A 22,728-nucleotide genomic window follows, 5' to 3' on the forward strand; every position below is an offset into this window, starting at 1 on the left:
CCAAAAGCAATAAAACAACAACAAAAACAAAGTAACATGTAGACTGAACAAAACTTTGCTGTCCAAATTTGCCCTTGGCAAACTGCTGTCCAGTTTGCTCTATCTCAGTTACAATATACTATATTCACCTTTTTATCTTGTATTCATTCCTTATCACACTATAATCTATTGTCTGTCTCTCATCTATACGAAAAAATTTTCTCGCTAAACCATAAAATGATCTCATTAGTAAATTCAATGAATATTTTTGGAGTTTCAATCTTAGACTTATCATCAGCATTTGGAATAACGTTTTTATTTTTTAAATACTATCTTAAAAATAATGATTTAAAAAGTAAATTTTCATGTTACTTACCTATTTAATTTTGAGTATTAAAGGCTGTTAACCATAATTTTTTTGAACTATTACCTCTTAGTTATCTTCTAAGTTTATTATAATTTATTATTCTTGCATATACAATTTACTTTTCTTTCCATTAATGGCACTGTTCTTCATGAAGACAATAGCAGATACTATTTATTCATTTACTAAGCATCTACTGAATAAATTTCAAGTTCTATATATATATATTTTTCAGTCTAGGATCTTAGAAGCAAAAGTTGAGCTTTTCAAAAATGCCTAAACTAATTCCACAGAAACTTTAATTGGTGTAATATGCATCTTGTTATCATTTTTTAAAATATATTTTCTAGGGGATTATGCCTAAGACTGAGGCTACTCCAAGTTTTAGAGTTACAGAGACAAACAAGACATGGCTTCTTTTGGGAAAGAAGTTTGGGGAAGCTGTTTGATCCCTTATTTCTCTCATCCCTCTTAAAAAAATACATAATGAACTGCCTCTGTGTAATTTTCTTAATGGATCTCTGGTGAAATGTAATCTTAGAGGTCATTTTGCATTTTATTTCAGTTCAAATAATACGCACTGATATTTGAGGCAAATACCCATTATGATGACTAGCTTTGCGAATGAAAGCCCCATTAATATAACTGTATCGTGTTCTGGCAGATATACCATATGCCATTAATATATTGGTGTTGTAACAATATAATTCAATCATGAATAAGCAGGTGCTAATATTTAGCAGAACAATGGCTTTGGTTTTGTAGACTTTATTCATTTTTTCTCCCAATATTTAAGGAAAGAGTAGTTTTGCCAATTGCAGTAATGTGCACTGAGAAAAACACAATTTAAAACATGTTATTATTTCTCTGTTGCAAATATTTCCATCAATACGTACATATTTATTTCCATTAAACTTTTACTAAAAAAGAACAAAGAACAATGAACTCTCATGTATTTGCCACTCTGCCTCAATAACTACTAACATTTTGCCATGCTTGTTTCATCTATCCTTCCAGAAACTCTTTGTTGTTTTTGGAATGTTGAAAGTAAATTAAAGGCATTTTAACATTTTACCCATTAATATCACATTATTCAACTCAACATTCATTTACATAACTAAAATGTTATTATTATATCTAAAACTACTAAAATAATTATATAGTATCATCTATTACCCAGTCAGTATGCAAATTCTCTGAATAGCTAATACATCAATTTTTATAGATTATTTTTTTGAAAGATGAAACAAATAAGGAAACAAGGTTTATTAGTCCAAAATTATCATATCTTTTATATCATAAGTTTATTTTAATGTTGTTTTAATCTAGAAAGATTCTTTTGGTTTCTGGATAATAAACTTGTGCTGATCACTACCTTGATGACTCATTGGTTTTAATTTTGTTATTCTGGAATTTTTGACACTATTGTAAATGGGATTGTAGTCTTAATTTTTTTGGATAGTTCCTTGTTAGTGTATAGAAATACAACTTATTTCTGTATATTGATTTTGTATCCCATAACTTTTCTAAATTTATTTATTAGTTCTAACAATTTTTTCATTGTCGTTAGTGTTTTCTCTACTTAAAATCATTTCATCTGCAAGCAGACAATTTAACTTCTTCCTTTCTGATTTGGATATACCTCTGATTTCTTTTTCTTGACTAATCACTCTGCCTGAGACTTCTAGTACCAAGCTGAATAAAAGTGGCTGGAGTTGGAATCCTTCTCTTCTTCCAGATCTTAGAGGAAAAACTTTCATCTTTTCATCATTGAATATGCTGTTAGCTGTGGCTTGTCATTTATGGCCCTTATTATGCTGAGGTAGATTTCTTCTATACCTAATTTATTGAGAGTTTTTGTTGTGAATAGATGTTAAATTTTGTCAAATGCTTTCTCTCCATTTATTTAGATGATCAAATAATTTTTATTTGTCCAAGAAATTGAAATCAAGACCTTGAAGAGATGTGTGTACATCTATATTAATTGCAGCTTTGTTCATAATAACCATAATATGGAAACAACCTAAATGTCCATTGGTGGATAAATGGATAAAGAAAATGCATACAATGAAATATTATTGAGCCTTAAAAAGGAAGAAAATCCTGCTATTTGCAACAATATGGTGGAGCTGGAGGACATTATGCTGAGTAAAAGTTAAATACAGTGGGATCTCAGAAAGTTAAATAAGTTAAAAATACAGTTAAATATAGAAACTTAGAGTTAAATTGAGTTAAAGTTAAATACACAGAAAGTTAAATACAGTAGGATATCACTCATTTATATGTGGAATCTTAAAAAGTCAAACTCATAGAAGCAGAGTGTAGAATAGTTATTTCCAGGGGTTGAGGATAGGGATAAATGTGGAGGTGGTGGTCAAAAGGTCCATCATTTCAGTTATGTAAGATAAATAAGTTCTTTTACACAAAACAGTGCCTATAGCTAACAGTATTGTATTGTACACTTAAAGTTTTCTAAAAGGTCTTATGTTAAGTGTTCTTATCACAGAAAAATGGAGTCAGGAGTAAACTTTAGGATGTAATGGATATATCTATGGCCTTGATGATAAATGAAGGTAGTGAGCCTTGATGGTTTCACAGGTGTATATTTATACTCAAACTCATCAAATTGTATATATAAATATGTATATACTTGCTTTTTAACATGTCAATTATACCTTAATAAAATGGTTTAAAAATAAATAGCTGAAAAATCAAAAATTAAATTAAATTAACATAAATGAACCGAACATGTCTTATAAACCAGAAAGCTTCTGTGAAAGCCTTTAAGAAACCTCCATTTTCACACAGGCACATGACAGACTGTGCTAAAAATTTGTCTTTGGTCTCATATAAAGTTGGAAGAGTAACAGAAAAACCTGAAAATATAGTCTTAAAATAGTTCTTAATAAAATCAAAAACTTGATAGAAGACTGGGACTCTGAAACTTAAGATGAGTTTGAAAACCCTTTTATCTCTAGATTCTTCTGAATACTCTGATATATAAAACTGTATTCGCAGTAATTAAATAACAGTCTGTGAAAAAAAGGGTAATCACAGGATTTTCTTTTCAAACTGCCAGTCTAATGACTTACTTGGGTTTTTGGTCTCCATCATTGCAGTGGTAACCTCTGCATAAGATTAGAGATCCTGATTCCCAAAGAACTGCTTTTACTAGGTAACATAGTAATATTTCAACTTAATGCTTTATTTATCTTGTGGACACTCTGTGTTTCTCATGCCAGTGGATCAGTACAGAAAAACAAGTTAATATAACGACGGTGGAGGAGTAGATTGAAAGGATGGGGTAATTGGCACAGAATATCATGGGAAAATAAGATAACAGCCACATAATTGAGTAAGGGAGAAAAATGTCTGGAAACAGAAATATACACTGGAACATCTCATAGTGGTGAATAAGCTATTACCCTTAGTTGTAAGGACAAGTAAATTAAAGAATTAGACTCCTCATGAATGAATGTTAGAGTTATCCTATCAGGGAAGCAACATAGGCCAGACATATTTTATTTATTAAAGTTTTTTCGGTTATAGTTAATTTTCTATATTATATTAGTTCAGGTGTACAGCATAGTGGTTGCACATTTATATAACTTACAAAGTGATTTCCTGATAAGTCTAGTACCCACCTGACAACATATATAATTATTTCAATATTATTATTACATATTTCCTATAGACAAGTCATGCTTTAACTAAGGATAAAATAAATCCATAAAGTTTGATGTAGGAGTAAAATGGAAATATCAATTATAGCTGATATTTTGTATCAGCTGTAGTGGTGAGTACTGTAGCTTATATCATTAACTCACATGTATTACATTTTTGTGATGGTTCATATTTAATTTTGGAGGGAGCATGTGATCTGATGGTGCAAGTGGTCTTCTCAGCAACATTGTTTACTCTAGCAACTTCTGTAGCCACTATTTCTATGAAAACTTTGATCAGCTTTGCACGGATGTAATCTAACTGCACCTTGCTTCTAGCACCATGATATTTATTTCCTATTTTCTGCTAGTTTCTCTGTCGCTGCATGATAGGATGCTATAGAAAGACATTTAAAATTCACACATAAGCATTCTAACAGCATGGGGACTGGGTAATGCTGTGATGACAAAGCCAATAAATAAATACACTTCTTTTTATTAATATCCTTTAGGGACAATTCTAATAGACATTTTGTATATATTTTAAGAATATACCAACAGATTGAATATCAGTCATCACTAGTAGTGGCCAATTTGATATCTCCATATTAGCTTCTCTTATTCCTTGTATAGTCTTTGTTCCAAAGAACTCACTTCTAAATAATTATGCTCACACAAGCATTTTATTCAAGATTTGTTTGTTTTTTTAATTAAATTTATTGGAGTGACATTGGTTGATAAAATTATACAGGTTTCAAATGTACAATTCAATAAATACATTATGGGTATATTGCATGGTGTGCTCACCAACCAAAGTTAAATTTCCTTCCATTAGAATATATTTGATACCCTGTACTCTTATCTACCTCTCCCCATCCCCTACCCCAGTAACCACTAAACTGTTGTTTGTGTCCATGAGTTGCTATTTGTTCATCTTGTTCATTTGTTGTTTTCGGTTTTGTATCTCGCATATAAGTGAAATCATGTGGTTCTCAATGTTCGCTTTCTTGACTTATTTCGCTTAGCATGATAATGTCAAGATCCATCCATATTGTCGCATATGGCAGTATTTCATCTCTTCTTATGGCTGAGTAATATTCCATTTTATGTATGTACCACATCTTCTTTATTCAATCATCAATTGAAAGGCATTTTGGTTCTTTCCATGTCTTGGCCACCATGAATAACGTTGCTATGAACATTGGGATGCATATATTTTCATGGATAAATGTTTTCAATTTGCAGGGGTAAATACCTAAAAGAGGGATTGCTGGGTCACATGGTAATTCTATTCTTAGTTTTTTGGGAAAACTCCATACTGTTTTCCATAGTGGTTGTACCAGTTTGCATTCCTACCAGCAGTGCGTGAGGGTTCTTTTATCCCCCACAACCTCTCCAGTACCTGTTATTGCTTGTCCTGTTGATGATAACCATTCTAATAGGTGTGAGGTTGTATCTCATTGTGGTTTTGGTTTGCATTTCTCTAATAGCTAGTGAAGTGGAACATTTTTTCATATGTATGTTGGTCATTTGTATGTCTTCTTGGGAGAAGTGCCTGTTCAGGTTCTCTGTCCATTTTATAATTAGATTTTTTTTTATCGTTAAGTTGTATGAGTTCTTCATATATTTTAGATATTAGCCCTTTATCAGAGGCCTTGTTTGTAAATATCTTTTCCCATTCAGATGGTTGCCTCTTTGCCTTGTTGATGTGTGTGTGTGTGTGTGTGTGTGTGTGTGTGTGTATGTGCAGAAACTTTTTAATTTTATATAGTCTCATTCATTTATTTTTGCTTTTACTTCCCTTGTCTTTGAAGTCAAATTGATAAAATTCTCTCTAACTCCAAGGTCTATGAGTTTAGCGCCTATGTTTTCTTCTATGCAATTTATTGTTTCAGGTCTTATATTTAGATATTTGATTCATTTTGAGTTAATTTTGGTGTATGGTGACAGATAGCAGTCTAGTTTCATTCTTTTGCATGTGGTTTTCCAATTTTCGAGGTTTATTTTTAAGGAAATCCAGCCTAAAAGAATAAATAAAATAGAAATGGTCTTTACTCACATTGACTTTTGTATTAAAGAGACATATATAAAGTTGATAATCACTTGAATAAGTAAACCATTAAAATAGTGATGTAGGTTATAAAGGGAAATATAAAATGTTTTGAGGACATAAATAAGATGATGTTTTCAGGAAAGCCTGTTTAAGGAAGTTGTATAAAAGCTGAAAATGAAGGTCTTATCAGGAATTAGTCATGTAAAAGGGTAAAACTTGAGTTGTTTGAGGACACAGAGAGGGTAGTCCAGCTGAACCAATGTGAGTAAGCAGGAGAATGACAAGTGATATGATTATAGAAGTGGCAATGTCCAGATAATAGAGGGCCTTGTAGACTATATGATAGGTTTAAAAGTTATTTTAAATATAATGGTTCAAATTTGAATAGTTTTGAAGAAGAGAACGATAAAAAATTGTTTGTGATTGATAATGGCTGAAATTAGAGATGGCAAGTGTAGAATTACACTCAATACAATATACATATGACATATTATTGAATTGTACACTTGAAACATATAATTTTATTAACCAATGTCAACTCAATAAATTAAAAAAATAATGCTGGAGAAGACTGAAAGGGGAACATGGCTGGATGGAATATCAAAGGTTGAGTTCTGCAAAATAATTAGACAATATGCAAAAAGATGATAATTGAACCAAAAACACTCTATTTTAGAAAATACATGTAAGTTTATGTTTATTATACCAATGTGTATATAATTATGTAAATATTAATTATATTAACATATATATGATCAGAGTTCCACTAAAGAAACAGAACAAGTACTATATATATACATATATAATTCATAGAAAGAAAATCACTTATGCAATTATGAGGGCTCACTAGGCAAGCCCAAAACATAAGGCAGGCTGTCAGGAGGACAGGCTGGTCTCCCTTGGGGAAGAACTGATGCTTGTAGTCTGCAGGTAGAGTTTCATTTTTCCTCTGGCAAACTTCAGGTCTTCTCTTAAGGCCTTTTAACTAATTGAATCACATTCACCCAGATTATGAAGAATAATTTCCTTTACTTAATGTGCACTGACTGTAGATGTTAATCACATCTATGAAATTCCTTCACAGCAACAACCAAAATTGATGTTTCACTGAATAACTAGGCACTGCAGCTTACCCAAGCTGACATATAAAACTAGCTATCACATCGAAAATTTTATTTTTCAAGATCTTATCAGTTCATTTACCGTGAAACCATTTTTATCTTCTGATTTAATAAAATAGATAAAAACATGTTGCACTATTAACCTATGTGGCTATTTACAAAACTATTTCTCAGGAAGTGTTTTTTTGGACTTTCCTGACAATCAACAGGAGTGCTGGTTACAAATGGAGATGACCTAACTTTTTCAAGGATATTTTTTCTGGTATACACTCAAGAAATTTCATTTCAAACAAGCAATCCAGGTGATCCTTTTTCAAAATAAAGGATTGAAAATCATTTAACTTAAAGGCAGTCGAAATTAATATTCCCCAGTATTGCTTCTATAAGTGTGACTAGTATTGCAATATCTTATATATAATCTAAATTTCAATTTCTCAGGTTCTTACTTTATTTAAAATAAAATGAGTAAATGTTTAATATTCCTATATGTATTTCAGATGAGAATTGAAATTAATCAACATTCCCATTTGGCAGTTTAACAATCTATATCTAGTCTTAAAAAGTTAGTTATAACATTTGACTTAGTAATTATAGAAAATCATCATATAAAAACAATTCAAAATATGTTCAAATCAGGTAATCAAAAATAGAAAAAAATTAAAAAGTAACCTACATGATGAAAAATATAAAAATGACCATGTAAATTAAAATCTATCTTTACCATATTTTCATTATAATTATATTTTATGATATTTTAATGAAATGAGAAATGCTTGGTCTAAAAATATAATTTTAAAAAATGGTATAGATCTTTAGATGCTTTATATTATGTATCAATACATAGCCCCATCTCTAAAAATTGAGAGTAAATATCAGAAAATATTATAATTGTAAATAAAGACTCACAATGGGAAAAGACTAATCTCTTTAATAAATGGTGTTGGGATATCCTGATGCAAAAAAATTAAATTGAACCCCTAACTTCCACCACATACAAAAATCAAATCAAAATTAATTGAAGATTTAATATTAAGAACTGAAATTGTAAAATTCCTAGAAGAAAATGTAGCATAAAGGCTTCTTAACATTGGTCTTGATAATAATTTCTTGGATAGGACATCAAAAGTCCCAACAAAAACACAGCAAAAATAAACAAATGGGACTACATTAAATTAAAAAACTTTCACAAAGCAAAGGAAAAAATCAACAATGTAAAGGCAACCTATGGAATGGAAAAAAATATTTGCAAACCATATATATAAGAAGTTAATTTCCAAAACATACAAGAAACTCCTACAAGTCAATAGCAAAAATACTTCTTGGTGTATACCCAGAAGAATTGAAATTAGAATCTCAATGAAATATCTGCATGCTCATGTTCATTGCAGCACTATTAACAATAGCCAAAACATAGACAAATCCTTAATGTCCATCAACAGATGAATGGATAAAAGAAATGTGGTATATACATACAGTAGAAAATTATTGAGCCTTATAAAAAATAAGGAAATCCTGACTTTTATGATAACATGGATGAAACTGGAAAACTAAGTGAAATAAGCCAGTCATGGAAATACAAATATTGCATGATTTACTTAAATGAGTTATTTAAAGTAGTCAAATTCATAAAATTAGAAAATGCAATAGTGAATCTTAGGGGCTAAAAGGTGGAGGAAATAGAAAGTTGTTATTTAATGAATATAAAGTCTCTATAGTTATATTAGAATAAAAAGTTCTAGAGATTTGCTGTACAACATAGTGCCTATAGTTAAAATCATGTATTTGGCACTTCAAAGCTTATTATGCATAGATCTCATATTGTGTTCATACCACAAGAAAAAAAAAATAAAAATAAAAAAACAAGAGATGCAAGGAAACTTTGGAAGATGTTGGATATTTCTATTACTTTAACTGCGGCTTGTATGTTTAAACTCATTAAATTGTGCACATTAAATGTGTGCAGTTTTTTTCTATAACAATTATACCTCAATAAAGTTCTATTTAAGACAAAAACATTTTTAGCAGAAAAGAATTCCTTTTTTATTTTACCTAAATATAAAATAATAAATCAGTGTGAAGGATAACATATTTTGAAATTATTTAGATATTAGTATCAATTTTCTCTCTCACCAATTCTTATTCACTGAAGTTTTGTCTACACATTTTTTAGTCAAAAAAAAAAAATCATTTTGAGTACATAGACAATGTCTCAGGGGGAAAAAAAAACGTTTTTCTCTGATGACTTTAGGAGCAAATAAATGGTTAAGTAGAAAAATTTTTCTATGCTAAAGATTTCTAAGTAGAATAGACCAATCTAAATACAGCTTTTTAAATATTGAGAAAATGAGGTGGATGAAAAAGGGGATGAGATTAAGAACAAATTGGTGGTTACCAAATGGTCATGGGGTTGTAGAGTATAGCTTAAGGAATACAGTCAATAATGTAATAACTATGTGTGGTGTCAGATGGGGACTAGACTTATCAGGATGATCACTTTGTTAAGTTACATAAATGTCTAATGACCATGTTGTACACCTGAAACTGATATAATATTATATGCCAACTGTAACTGAAAAATAAAATACAATAAATGTTTTTTTTTAAATATTGGAAAAATGAGAGGAAAGAAGTTCTGATGTACTTAAACTTAAGAATTTAGTTATATAAAATATAATAATTTTATAAATATTTTCCTGTTGGAGTTTGGCACATTTATCAATCAATTTTTAGTTATTACATGTCAGGTAAATTACAGAGATACCTAGGTCAACAAATCTGATCCAATTTGATTATCTTAATATATCTAGATTTCTGCTGGAACAATATGGTAATTAAATATGCACATGTGGCTCTTTAAATTTAAAGTAAAATTCAATTAATAAAAAATTTAGTTCCTCAGTCACACTAGCAACATTTTAAATTCTCAATGGTCACATGTGATTTACAACTAGAGTATTGGACAGTGCAGATATATAACGTTTCCATCATTGTTGAAAATACTGTTGGAGAGCACTGTTCTTAAACATTAATGATGAAATTACTTCAACAAAAAAATTCAGAATTATTCTGAATTTTAATAGAGTCTTAAAATTTACATTTAGAAGTAGATGAGTTGAATTAGTTTTCTAAGCTATGCTGATCAATTATTGTTTGGCTTTCAAATCCACATAACACCTTTTCTTTTTTTAAAACTTTATAACTCAGAGAATTGCATTTAGCAGGGTCCCTTATCCTTTAGCATGAGGTTAGGTATGGCCAGAAAGGCAATTTCTTTGCTTCATGGAATATCTTGCAGCAGCTGCATCTTCTCTCTCTCTCTGGCTTCAGCAAATTGGCCCCTCAGTGTTTGGTCTCAGTCCTGCTGTGGAGTAGAGTCTGCCCGCTATTATTCTAGCTCCCTCAGATGGCCCCAGCTTCTCTGCATTAGCAATAGCACCTCCAACTTTATCTCTCAGCATTATGTAAATTAGCAGCTTCCTGCTCTTGCAATTCTCTAGAGTTCTCTTACTCTTGTTTGTCTTCTCAGCTCTTTCAAATTTGTTTAACCAATTCTCTCTATCAAATCCTTCCCCCACTTTTTCTCTTTACCTTTTGGAAAACTAGAGTGATTTCCATTTTAATGACTGGATCCTGATTAATACACAGATTAATTTCAATAAGTTATGAAATTTTGTTTTTAATAAGCCATGTGCTTTAGAATAATACCTTATTTTACAATGTTCTCAAGGCAAAAACCACTGAATGAGAGAAGTAAAAGAACAGCTTAAGATAAAGACAATCTTAGTGTATTTTTGTTTTGTATGCTTGTGGAATAAAATGGCTGAATTATCTACTTGACAACAACATAACTGGTTTCTAGTTGAGGTTCTAAACAGAAGTTAGAATAACTAAAATTTCCTAGAAGTCATTTCTGAATCCTTTAGGAGGTCTTTCAGCTGAAGTCCATTTAAGTGTTATCATTCATGAAGAAAAAAGAGAGGCTAAGTATATGAAAAATAAAATTCTTTTGTGTATTTTTTTCATAAAAATAGTTCTGAAATTAGCATGTTGCTTTCATGAACTTTACAATGGCAAAACATTTGAATGTTCTCATTGTGATTCATTTGAGAAGCCACTGTAATGTGGAAATTTGGGATAATAATATCCCTTTAACAAACAGAAAAAAAATCCTTAGAGACATTTAGAACAATAATAAAAGTTTGCTTCTATTAGATGGAATGGTTTATGATGAGTTTTCTCTAATTATATCAAGGTTTATTTTGGTTAAAAATTAAATTACAGCAAATCTCAGATAAGACAAAAAATTCTTCTTATTGACAATTTCCAAGTTTTCTAATTTGGTGCTTATTTTTCACCTACTTTTTCTCTGACCATTTTCATATTTTCAAGATCCTAATTATATATATATATATATATATATATATATATATATATATAGAGAGAGAGAGAGAGAGAGAGAGAGAGAGAGATATATATATATATATATATATATATATATCTATATCTATATCTATATCATCTATATCTATATCTATATTGATATCGATATCGATATAGATATAGATTCCGGGAACTTTTGATGCACTCTACACCCACATACTCATCCAGAAAAAATGTATATCATCTTAGAAAATACCTTTTCCTTGAGAAACTTAAGTCAATATGGATTTAGTGGTCTCTGGTTCAAGATTAACTAGCTTCAAATCCTAATTGTACTGACTTACAATGAGACTTTGAGAAATATTCTGAATCTCAGTTTCCTAATCTGTTTAATGGAGATAATAAAAAAAAATTCTTTCTTTGTGTAGGTGTGCGTGTGTGTGACAGAGAGAGAGGGAGAGAGAGTTAACTGAGTTAAAGTACTTAGAAAAGTAACTGACACAAGTATATGTTGAATAAATTAAATAATTATAATTATTACTTTAATTATTCAATAAAAATGAACTTGTGATTCTGTTATTTATATGATATTTTACCAGTAGCCATATACAAATAGAAGTAAGATATAGTCATTACACTTGGATTTCAATGTTTTCCTAAAAAGAAAGCATGAGATATATATATATATATATATATTTAGAGTATAATGACTGGCAGAGTATCAAAGTTATAAATATTTTAATAGTAGATCAAGGAAGAGAAAAGATAGTGATGACTTCTTGTTAAATCGATCAAATAAAATCTTACGGAATAAAGAAGAATCTAAACAGGGGTTTAAATGAGTTCCCATAATTGAGTTAGGTACTCTGATTAATGGGAAAACCATGGAATATAAAGAAGTAAGGAGTATAAGAGAATGCAGCTGCTATAAACAGTACTTGGAGGTACAGGACAGAAATGCATAAAAGGTAGCATCTTAAACTTCAGGAAATGGGTTTAGTACTAGGAAGCAGCAGAAGCAGGAACATAGTAAGAGTGATGACTTAAATTTTTTCTTTTTTTCTATTGAGATGTTTTAAGCATTGCTTCAGAACATAAATCATGTAGTGATTCAAATTATTCAGTACTAAATTGTCCTTCAAATAGCCAGATGAGCAGAACATTTGTATTGGTAGTAAATGGCTGCAGAGACTATTACTTTTATGACCCTCAGTGAACCACATTATGCCCCTGTTTAGTTCCCATCCACATTAACTCTGGCTTGGTCTTATGACTGGCTTTGACCTCTGGGACTATAGCAATTTAGTTGTAAACAAAGGTATAATACATGTTTATACATTAGGACTTGATTTATTGCTAAACTCACTTTTGAAGCTAAATACTATGAAGTAAAAATAATGTAAACTAGTCCTTAGAAAGATCACACAAAACTAAAGAAGGTTTGAGCTATCCCCACCAAGATACCAAACATGTAAGTAAAGCCATTTTGAACATCTCAGCCTTGACTACCTCTCAGTGCAGCTGCATGAGAAATCCTAAGTGAGTCTAGGAAAACATTTCAGCTGACCTGTCAAATCACAGGCTCATGAGAAATATACATGATTGCTGTTTTTGCCACGAATTTCCGGGGGGATTTGTTATACAGTCATAGATAGTAGAACAATGGCTGAACATGGCAGAGGTGCACAGCTTATTAAAAATCTCAGAAAATTTAAACCAAAAAAACAAAAAACAAAAAACAAAAAACATGAGAAGTACTCAAGAAAGTAAACTCATCCTGTTGCTAAACAAAATATTTGTATAAAATCTTTAAAATTAAGGCAACCAATTAAGTAAAACATTATAATTATAGACTCTTTTTAATAAGTGAATTAAATGTTTCACTTAAGACATTTGGTGCATTTGGGGAAAAAATTTTATGACTACATCTTAAAATACTTAGTGAGCTTCTGGTTGAAGAGGTGCTTTGAGTAAAATGCTTTATCTTCTCTTTTTCTTAAAACATCATTAAAGTGATAATAGAGGAATAAAAACATATATCCATAAAAAAGAGATAGTATCAATAAAAGTTACTTCATCCATTTTAGAAGATGGAAATTAGGAAGAAGTGATGGTTGAAGAGCGAAGGAAGCAATGTCTTAAGAGGGGCACTCCAGCATAGAATACAGCAGATACTCCCAGCAGAATCCTGATGAGCTTCCAGATCCAGAGGCCACAGGCATCATGCATGTCAGATATAAGGAATAAGGCTGAAAACGAAAGAACAATGAGATGTTTGCTTCGTGAATTATTTGACTTCCCCATTCCACTTGCTCTTAATTACAGAATGACTTGTACTCAAGTCCTCAACATAAAATAGAATTCAGAGGCTTCTGCAGTAAAGACATTTAATTAGATTTCTTGGAGTAAGGGAGCAGCTAAAGTAAGTGTTGGCATATGTCAATTTAGCATTTAAGGCTCCTGCAGCCTTAGGACCATAAAATAGTCTCTGCAGGTTGTGCCCTGCAGAGAATATCTGGACAAGAAGGCAATGGAGGCTAACACATTGCTCAAACTCTGCTTCCTGAGTCATGTGCCAGGGCTGCATCTACTTAGAGAAAGGATTCTATTTTTCTAATTTGCCCAAAGGCAACTTATAACCTAATAGCATCTTTGTTGTGAATAATAATTGATTTCTCTACTGTCCTTAAGTAAATCCTACCCATTGAATAAGAATTACAAGCAATTATTCCATTATCTTGTTCTTAAATATGAAATTATAGACAGAAGTATTCAGGTACCTTAGGAAAATATAGAACATAAAAGAGATTAAAATATTAAAAAGTAAAAATAAATGTAAACATTATTTAATTAATATATTTAGAACGATTTGGAAACATATTGCATCTAAAAGATAAGAAAATGCCATGATTAAGGAGTAAAAGACCAAGAAAGAGCTATTTTATATTGAATGTACTAATGGAAATTCCTGAAAATTCCATTATTACTAGATTTTGGATAACCAATGACATTAGTGGCTTTCTAATTTTCTAGATTTTGCAATTTTTTTGACAACAATCATGTATTCATTTTTACTTACTGATTTAAGGAACACCGAACAAGCTGAAGATTTGTCATATGTATTATGTTTGTATGCAGGTATGTATGTTTCTTTGTGTACAGAGTGTAGTTATCAAGAGTTCACGTTTCAATAAACAAAGCTTTTTGGTGCTTCTGAGACATACAAGTGGAGATGTGAAGTAGGTAGTTACCTACATTGCATTGGTTTTTAAAATACAGTTCTGTGTTAGAAATAAAAACTTGGAAATTATCTATTTGGCAAGTGAAGACATGGAATTGGATGATTTCAGGAAGAATATAAATGAGAAGAAATCTCTAGATTCTAAAATGCATTCCACAAAGTTTAAACATACACTATAGATCAGGTGCCAATATTCAAAGTTTCATATTAAATCAGAGTTTCATGTAAAAACAAATTTGATCTTCAGAATAAGAATAACATTTTTCTTTTGAAGTACTAAGTAGAGGACTTGAAGTGAAAAGAAGGCTAAATATTTAGAAATATGTACCAGATATGAATTTTGGGATTGTCATGAAGATATGTCTTTATAAAAATTATAATTTCTTTGAGGACTATGCATAATAAAGCTTGGATTGCATCTAAATGCTTAATATCTAAGTGATCATTAAAAATAAAGTGGTGGTTTACTTGTTGCTATTATTTTTTACTTTGTCTTATATGAGCCACTATTTTGAAGAACTTAGAATGCTATTCAAGATGGACTCCAGAACGACATAATGTTATGTGGTTGGGTAAACTGACTGAGCACTGACTCAACTTCAGAACATGGATGTTTGCAGAAATTTCAGAGCTCTTTGTCAGAGTTTATATACAATGGATCTTTTGTTTTGAGAAGCTAAAGGAGAAAATGAATAAGACTTTATACAAAGAAGCATTGTAAGAGATAAAGACAAAGTTCATGGAAGCAGATTGGGCTGACCCTTAACACCATGCTCTATATTTTTCTCAAAATATTTTAACTTTTCTCAGAAAGAAGAAATTACCTGACATTATTTTTCAAAGGTTTAAAAGAAAGTAATCAAAAACGAAATATCACAGTTTAAATACATGTTCAATTTTCTTGTGATTGGATTCTGCCACAGATATTTTGAAATACAAAGAACAAAAGCAAGTAAAGTTTTGCATCTCTATTGTGGATAATCTATAAGAGCCAAAGATTAAATCGGTACTCTCCTTAGAACTCAACCTGAAGCTTTCACATTTCCTCTCAAACAAAATATAAACAGGACCTCAGACAAGAATTATGCTTCAGAAACCTATACACTATTCTTCACCTAATATCCCTTATAGTTCATCAGCATTTCCTCTGTCCTATTTATAAACATTGCTGAAGCTTCCATTCTTGCAAATTACAATATAGTAATGAGAACTATAATTTATATAGGCACATTTGACTTTCATACTTGACTATAAGCACCTTAAGAACAAGTTTTGTCTTCTAGCAGATAAAATGATAATTTGAAGGTACTGAAAAAATATTTGCTACGTGAATAAATGAATTTGAATGGATGAGAAATGGGCATTGTTGAATCTTGTAATGAAAATTGTTCTGCTGAAGTGTGCAGAAGAGCAGAGATGGTCCAAATTATCTCCTCCCCACTCCTTCATCTGAGGTTAGAAGGAGGAATTGGGGTGTAGAAGGACAATGAAATATCAAATAAAATGACAGAACATTAGAGTTGAAGGAGACTTGTTATGTTGACTTATCCTATTATCTTATTATCTGATTCACAGAAAATCAGACATTTTAAATGACTTCCCAAATCATAGTCGTTTAGTAGCAGAAATAGAATTATAACTCTAGTTTTTAGACTCCAAAGTTTTATTTTTTACATCAACAATTTCCAAACATGTTAAACAAACTGGCTTTTATTATTTCGCCCCCAGGACCATAGGCTTAAAAAGAGCATTTCTATCAAAGTGATTTTCAACTAACAAGAGACTTTCTTGCCTTTTAGTTAAGTAATAAAATAGTAAACCATAAAATTGCTTAATACAATATTTTATCAGTGGAGAAAAGTAGATATTAATATTAGTTAATTTCTGATTTAAAAAGAAAATGCACCTCTAGTTCACAAAGAAAAAAATTTATTTTATTTTCATAAAATACTGAGAATAGCTCTGACTTTTATGACTGATTTTGTAAAGCTTAGTAGTCCAAGGATTCTGGGCTGGAACTCTTTTACCACATTCTAATGTTTTGCAAATGTTGTTTTTCATCACTTTGATTACACTATTGCCAATATGCTGGTAAGAAAATTTCTTATGCAGTGATCTTATGGTTCTGAAGAAGTGTTTCTATGCCATTTGGCTTATGAATAATCTGTAATGATATTCTGTGAAAATATCAGGGAAGAATGTTTGGCGAGGATACCCAGCAAATATTCAGCAAATTATTATAATTGTCATTATAATAATTTCCCTATCACAGAGCATGTGCCTTTGATTAAAAAAAAAAAAGTAAACATTCATCATCTTATTTTTTTCTGATAATTAAAGATGTTAAAAATCTTAGAGGTGAAATCACATTTTAATTAAATAAAACATTCTTCACGTGTCTAAGGGCTGGACTGGTTGATGGAGTGAATAAGAGTATGTCGTGGTACTTACGGGCATTTAATTTCCATCCTGGCCCCTACCTATCCCTTTACATAGACCCGATAATGAATGCCGTTACAGTCAAATAAGCAACAGGAAAGGTCTACACATTATTACATCTTACTTACTTAGAATTACAAATTTCTATATCTCTTAATGAATCAAATTATCCTAGGTTCAATTAATTAGACACTGGATATGCCAAATATTTGCCAATCCACAACTAATCCTCTCTCAACACATCATCCCTGATTCTGATATGAAAGTGAAAGCATCCACTAGAGAGAAAAAAAACATGTTTTGATTGTGGGTTGTGCATCCCTCTTCTCTTTACATTTTATTCTATTGGGTTAAGAGTCATACAAGGAAAAAGGTATTCTAATTAACATTATCTTAAATTATTATCTAAAAAGAAATTAAAAATAACTAGAAACGCCACTCTACTCAGTGTGGTGGATGCTGTGGTATACTCCCCAAGCTCCCTGCTTTGGGGTTTAGGTACTAATTTTCCTATCAGCCTGCAGTATTTGCCTGCTTATAGCACATATCCGAATCTTCTCAGAAAGAGCCCTTAACCAAAAGTCACTGCCTGCATGCAATCACTGGTTAACCTGGTGCTAAATCCTGACTAATCTTTGCCTCACTTGGAAACATCTCTGAAGCCTATCCAGCTTGATAGCTTCCCATGGGATTAGCAGAGGTTGATATTGTGACTGCAGTGAAGTTCAACTTATTTTTTTCCAACATGTTTTCCTCTTCTGCTTATATGTCTTGTTCCCAAGAATAATCCCCAACAAACTATACAATCTACTTCTCAGAGGCTATTTCCTGGAATATAACATATGACACCCAGGTGTACCTTAATAACGACAGTGATTTTCATTATTAACTTAAGTTTTCCTTATGTGACTAAGGATTTCTTTACTCCAATAGGAAGACATGGTTTTAAATATTTAACTGGAAATTTCTTAATTATCTTCTAAGAGTTTATTCTCGCATAAACAATTTTGTGGGATTTAATGTATTGATAAGGATTCTTTTGCTTGCAAATAACAGAGGCCTGACTTGAAATAGTTTAAAGAAATAGGAAAATGTATTATAAAGAGAATTGTAATGAAGTTGAAAGTGAGGAATATGGTTATGAGGAGTAAAAAGTTACTATTTTTTCCTCTTTATCTATACTAATTCTCTCTTTGAGACTAGTTTAAATTTCACACATTAAATTTTTCTTCGAACTATATGGAAGACATGGCTGCCAATAGCTCCAATATAGAAATTTTATAGTCAATTCACTCAAAGAGAGAGATGGACTTTTCTTTTTAAATTCCCTTTATAAATATCACTGAAAATGACTCTACTTCCATACATTAGTCAGATTCTCTACATGGAGAGCATCCGCTTGTGGTGAAGTTTAGTGGTCATATTATATTTACATGGCAACTTCTATAATCATGTGGATGGTAGGGCAAGAGTGATTTCAGATTAAAGCAAGAGGCAGGTGGGATAATACATTAATTAAATAAAAGATATTAAAGCATAGTGTATGCATTATAGTCAAAAGATAAAGGAGGGAGAGAGAGAGAAAGAGAATGAATCAGAATTCATCAGGAAAAATCTGTACTAATAGGCAGATATAACACTGATCCCTTCTAATAAGCAAGATAAGGGCAAAAGGCAATCAGAACCACTGGTAAATTTCTTAGTGACCTCATCTTCAATCCCCAACAAAAGCTCTTAATGTTACCACAATACTTTGAAAGCCATATTTCACTCTCCTATTCTGGGAGAAAGATCTTACCAGCTGTCCTTTCCTGAGGTAAAACAATGAGATAAAACATGCTTACTAGGTACCCTGAAACCAGGAGAACATGGACTTTATCTCATTCTTAGCTGTGGCAGATGGATGAAATAGTATCAGAGCATTAGTTAGTGGGAAAACTTTATGTTACAATAATAACTGCTGTTGGACAATGGCACCCCGAGTGACTGCCCCTATACTACAATCATAGGCAGAGACTGCTCTTCTTGGCTCACTGCCACTCCTGAATATTGTGGTTTGGTAGTCTCACTTTCAGAGGATGACTTTTTCTTTCTAACAAATTAGGCCCTGTGCAGATCACCCTGCATTTTGAACTTCTCTTTGACAGCCAGATAAGTCATATTCAGTATAAAACTAGTATAAACAAATCATCAATCAGTAAAAATGCATAGTGATATGCATTGTGTCAAGAATACATTCTTATTGAGCCAGAATAAAATCACACCATCTTGCTAATCTCAAATCAGGAAGTGGCTTGTGTATGAGATAATTGAGAATATATAGACATGAATAATGCTCTGTACCAATCCTACTTTGACTAAGGAACAACATAATGTTTTTTTCCCCCCAGATTATGACAAGTTGGTAGAGCATTGACACTTAACTCTCTTTTGTACAGCTTCACCGGTAAACTTATTCTCCATGTATACTTTCCATGATAGGCTGAAAACTTATATATTCAATTTCTTGGCACCAACAGGCATTTACAAAGAAATAAGTTAAGTTACAATGGGAAAAAAAAATCAACTACTATAGCAGTAAGTATAAAGAATATAATAATTTATCACCCCACTTTCTTCATCATCAATATGCATCTTAAGAGGTACTCTGGTGATAATTTATATATTTCTAAATAGTATTTAATAACTTTATACAGATTGTATTAACCATAATGAAAGATGAAGATTTCACTCACATTACTTTTTTCCACTCTTTTCTATTAAATTTCATTTAAAAAAAAAATCACTGCATTGTTGTTGATGTAAACAGGAAACATGCTCATTATAAGGAATTTAAGCAGAAAACAAACAAAATAAGATTTCTAATCCACTTCAAACCTGAAAAAAAATCCATATATATGTCATTTCCATATTTTGAAACCAATGAATTGTGAAAGGAAAGATGCATAGATTTGCTGATAGAAAATAATATCTTAATATGCTACTTAACACTTTTTTAAAACTTTAAAAAAAGAAAAAAAGAAACTGATGAAAAAATATTGCTAAACTGAAGATAACTGTAACTTCATCTCAAAGGATAAATCTTACTTCCAAAAACATCTCTTTAAGTTAAAGAAATAACAGTAATTAAAAGGAATATGGAGTCAGTATTCTCCTAAATGACACATTCTAAAATTAGAAACAACTAATATTTTGAAAAGAAAAATAGTTTACTTAGAATTTTCTCATTTATTCCAACCTATTTCTCGCACTTCTCAATTTTGTCAATTTTTATCATTTTTACAATTTAAATTCTTGTAACTTTTTATATTGTATCTTATAAGTAAAAAAGTTTAGTGTTGATTTTACTTTACAGAGAGTGAATGTCATTCATAGGTCATTTGTCAAAGCCCTTTGCTCATATGTTTTTGTTTTGTTTTGTTTTGTTTTTTTTAATTCATCAATAAATTGCCTCTTTCAGTGTTCGGGTTTCTCATTTTGGAAGAGCTAATAGATGCCATATTTCTTGTGTTCTTTTATGTTTCAGAATATTAGCTGTTATATATTTGAATGAAATTTTAGTTGGGTGAATACTGTTGAACTACATTTTCTTCAGTGTCAGAACTTAGAAAAAACTGATTGTAGTCTTTTCTTGACACTGGATGTTACTCTGGTGGAGTCTGAGTGCTACTTAAGGTTTTTTTCATCTTTTAGTCATTCTGCATGTTTGTCTATATAGTTCTTTATATTTGAAATTTAGTAATTTAGCTTGTTAATGATTCTGTATCGACTTTTCACAGAATGCAATATAAATTTTCATTTATTAATTATTTAATCAATCCACTCATTTATCTACTAAATATTTATTAGAGTCATACATTCAGTAAATGCACCTGTTATGTTATAAGAATGTTCAGGTTAATGCACACACTACAGTGAGCAAGATAAACAAGATTTCTGCATTCATTTAGCTTGCAATATACTGAGAGAGGTAAATAATTTCAGTTAATAGCCATTTTATTAAGGAAAATAAGATGAAATGTATTATCTTTTGTATTTGAGTTCTTTAATATTTAAAAGTCATAAAGATGTTAAAAAGTTCTTTCTAAAGGGTTGACATTTGAGCAGAAATAAAATTAAGTGAAGATGTAAACCATAAGAAGAAAATGCTTCCAAGCAAATAAAACAGCAATATAAGGCCTTATGACAGAAATGATTTTGATGTATTTATCAATTGTTACATGCCAGTGGTTTACATTAAAAGGGTTTATTTCTTGTTCTTATGCTATACGTGCATAATGGGTTAGATGTATCTATGCTCAATGCTCTTTTGATTCTAGAACTTAGGCTATGTTAGCAGCCTTTTTGTAGAATATATTTCGTTAACATGGTAGGTAAAAAGATAGGATTGAACATGAAGCATTTGTCGGCTCTCACTTTTCAGAATAATACATATTGGCCCTGTTGACATTTCATGTGACTACTCTGGATGTGCTGCAAATTGTTTACAAGGATGAGCAAAGTAATATGTTTATTCTGATGACATAAGAAGGCAGAATATACCAAGATAGTGATATTTATAGGTTTGTAGTTCATGGTAAGAATTTTGGTTGTTATATTGTGGTGGGGGAGCTGAAAGCTTTTGAGTAGAAGCTTAAAATGATTACTTAGTTGCTGTGTTGAATTATACTCCAGGAAGGACCAGTGTGGAAGAAGGAAAACTAGTCAGAAAATTATTGTCGTAGTCTAAGAAGGAGATGATGGGGTTTGGTCTATGGTAATAGCAGAAAATTGAATTCAGAATATATTTTAGAGATCTAGTAGCTGAATTTGCTTTGAAATATATCTAGGTGATCAGAACAGAAGGAGGATAGATTTTATACATATATTTTAAATCTAAGCTACTTGGTGGTATCATTACTCTGATAACTGGAAGTAAGGATGTTGGGAAGAGTTAACTACTATATCAGTAATTTCTGTAGAAATAACATATCAAGTGATTTAAGTAGAAAGTATGCTAGGACAGAAGGCAGAACCTCGAGTTCTCCAATATTTAAAAGTCAAGAAGAGAAGGATCCTGCAAAGGAGACTAGAAATAGCTCCAGTGGGGTAGCAAGTAATCAAAAGGAAATTGTTTTGTTGTTGTTGTTGTTGTTGTTTTTTTTTTTTTTGGATCTAAGGTAAAATATGTATACCTAGAATAACAAAATGATTGTTTCGTGTCGCTTTGTATCAGAAAGGGTTTCTTTGAAGTTAATAGAAAAAAAACAGGTTAGTTTAAGCAATAAATTTAATAGTGAAATAGGTTCATACAAATTATAAGAAAGAAACATATAAAATAATCAGCATTAAAATTAATTGCGTGTAGTCAAGAGATTGAAAGGAGAACAGACTGCTAAAAACAAATGAAGAGACAGGCAGCAGACGCTCTCACTCTCTCTGACCATGCATGGGTCATCTGTAGTTAGTGGACAGGTCCGATATAGGCAGATGGCTCCTGATCTCAAGCA

This window comes from Pteropus medius, unplaced genomic scaffold, assembly GCF_902729225.1.
Source record: "Pteropus medius unplaced genomic scaffold, Ma_sr-lr_union100, whole genome shotgun sequence".
Classification (NCBI taxonomy): domain Eukaryota; kingdom Metazoa; phylum Chordata; class Mammalia; order Chiroptera; family Pteropodidae; genus Pteropus; species Pteropus medius.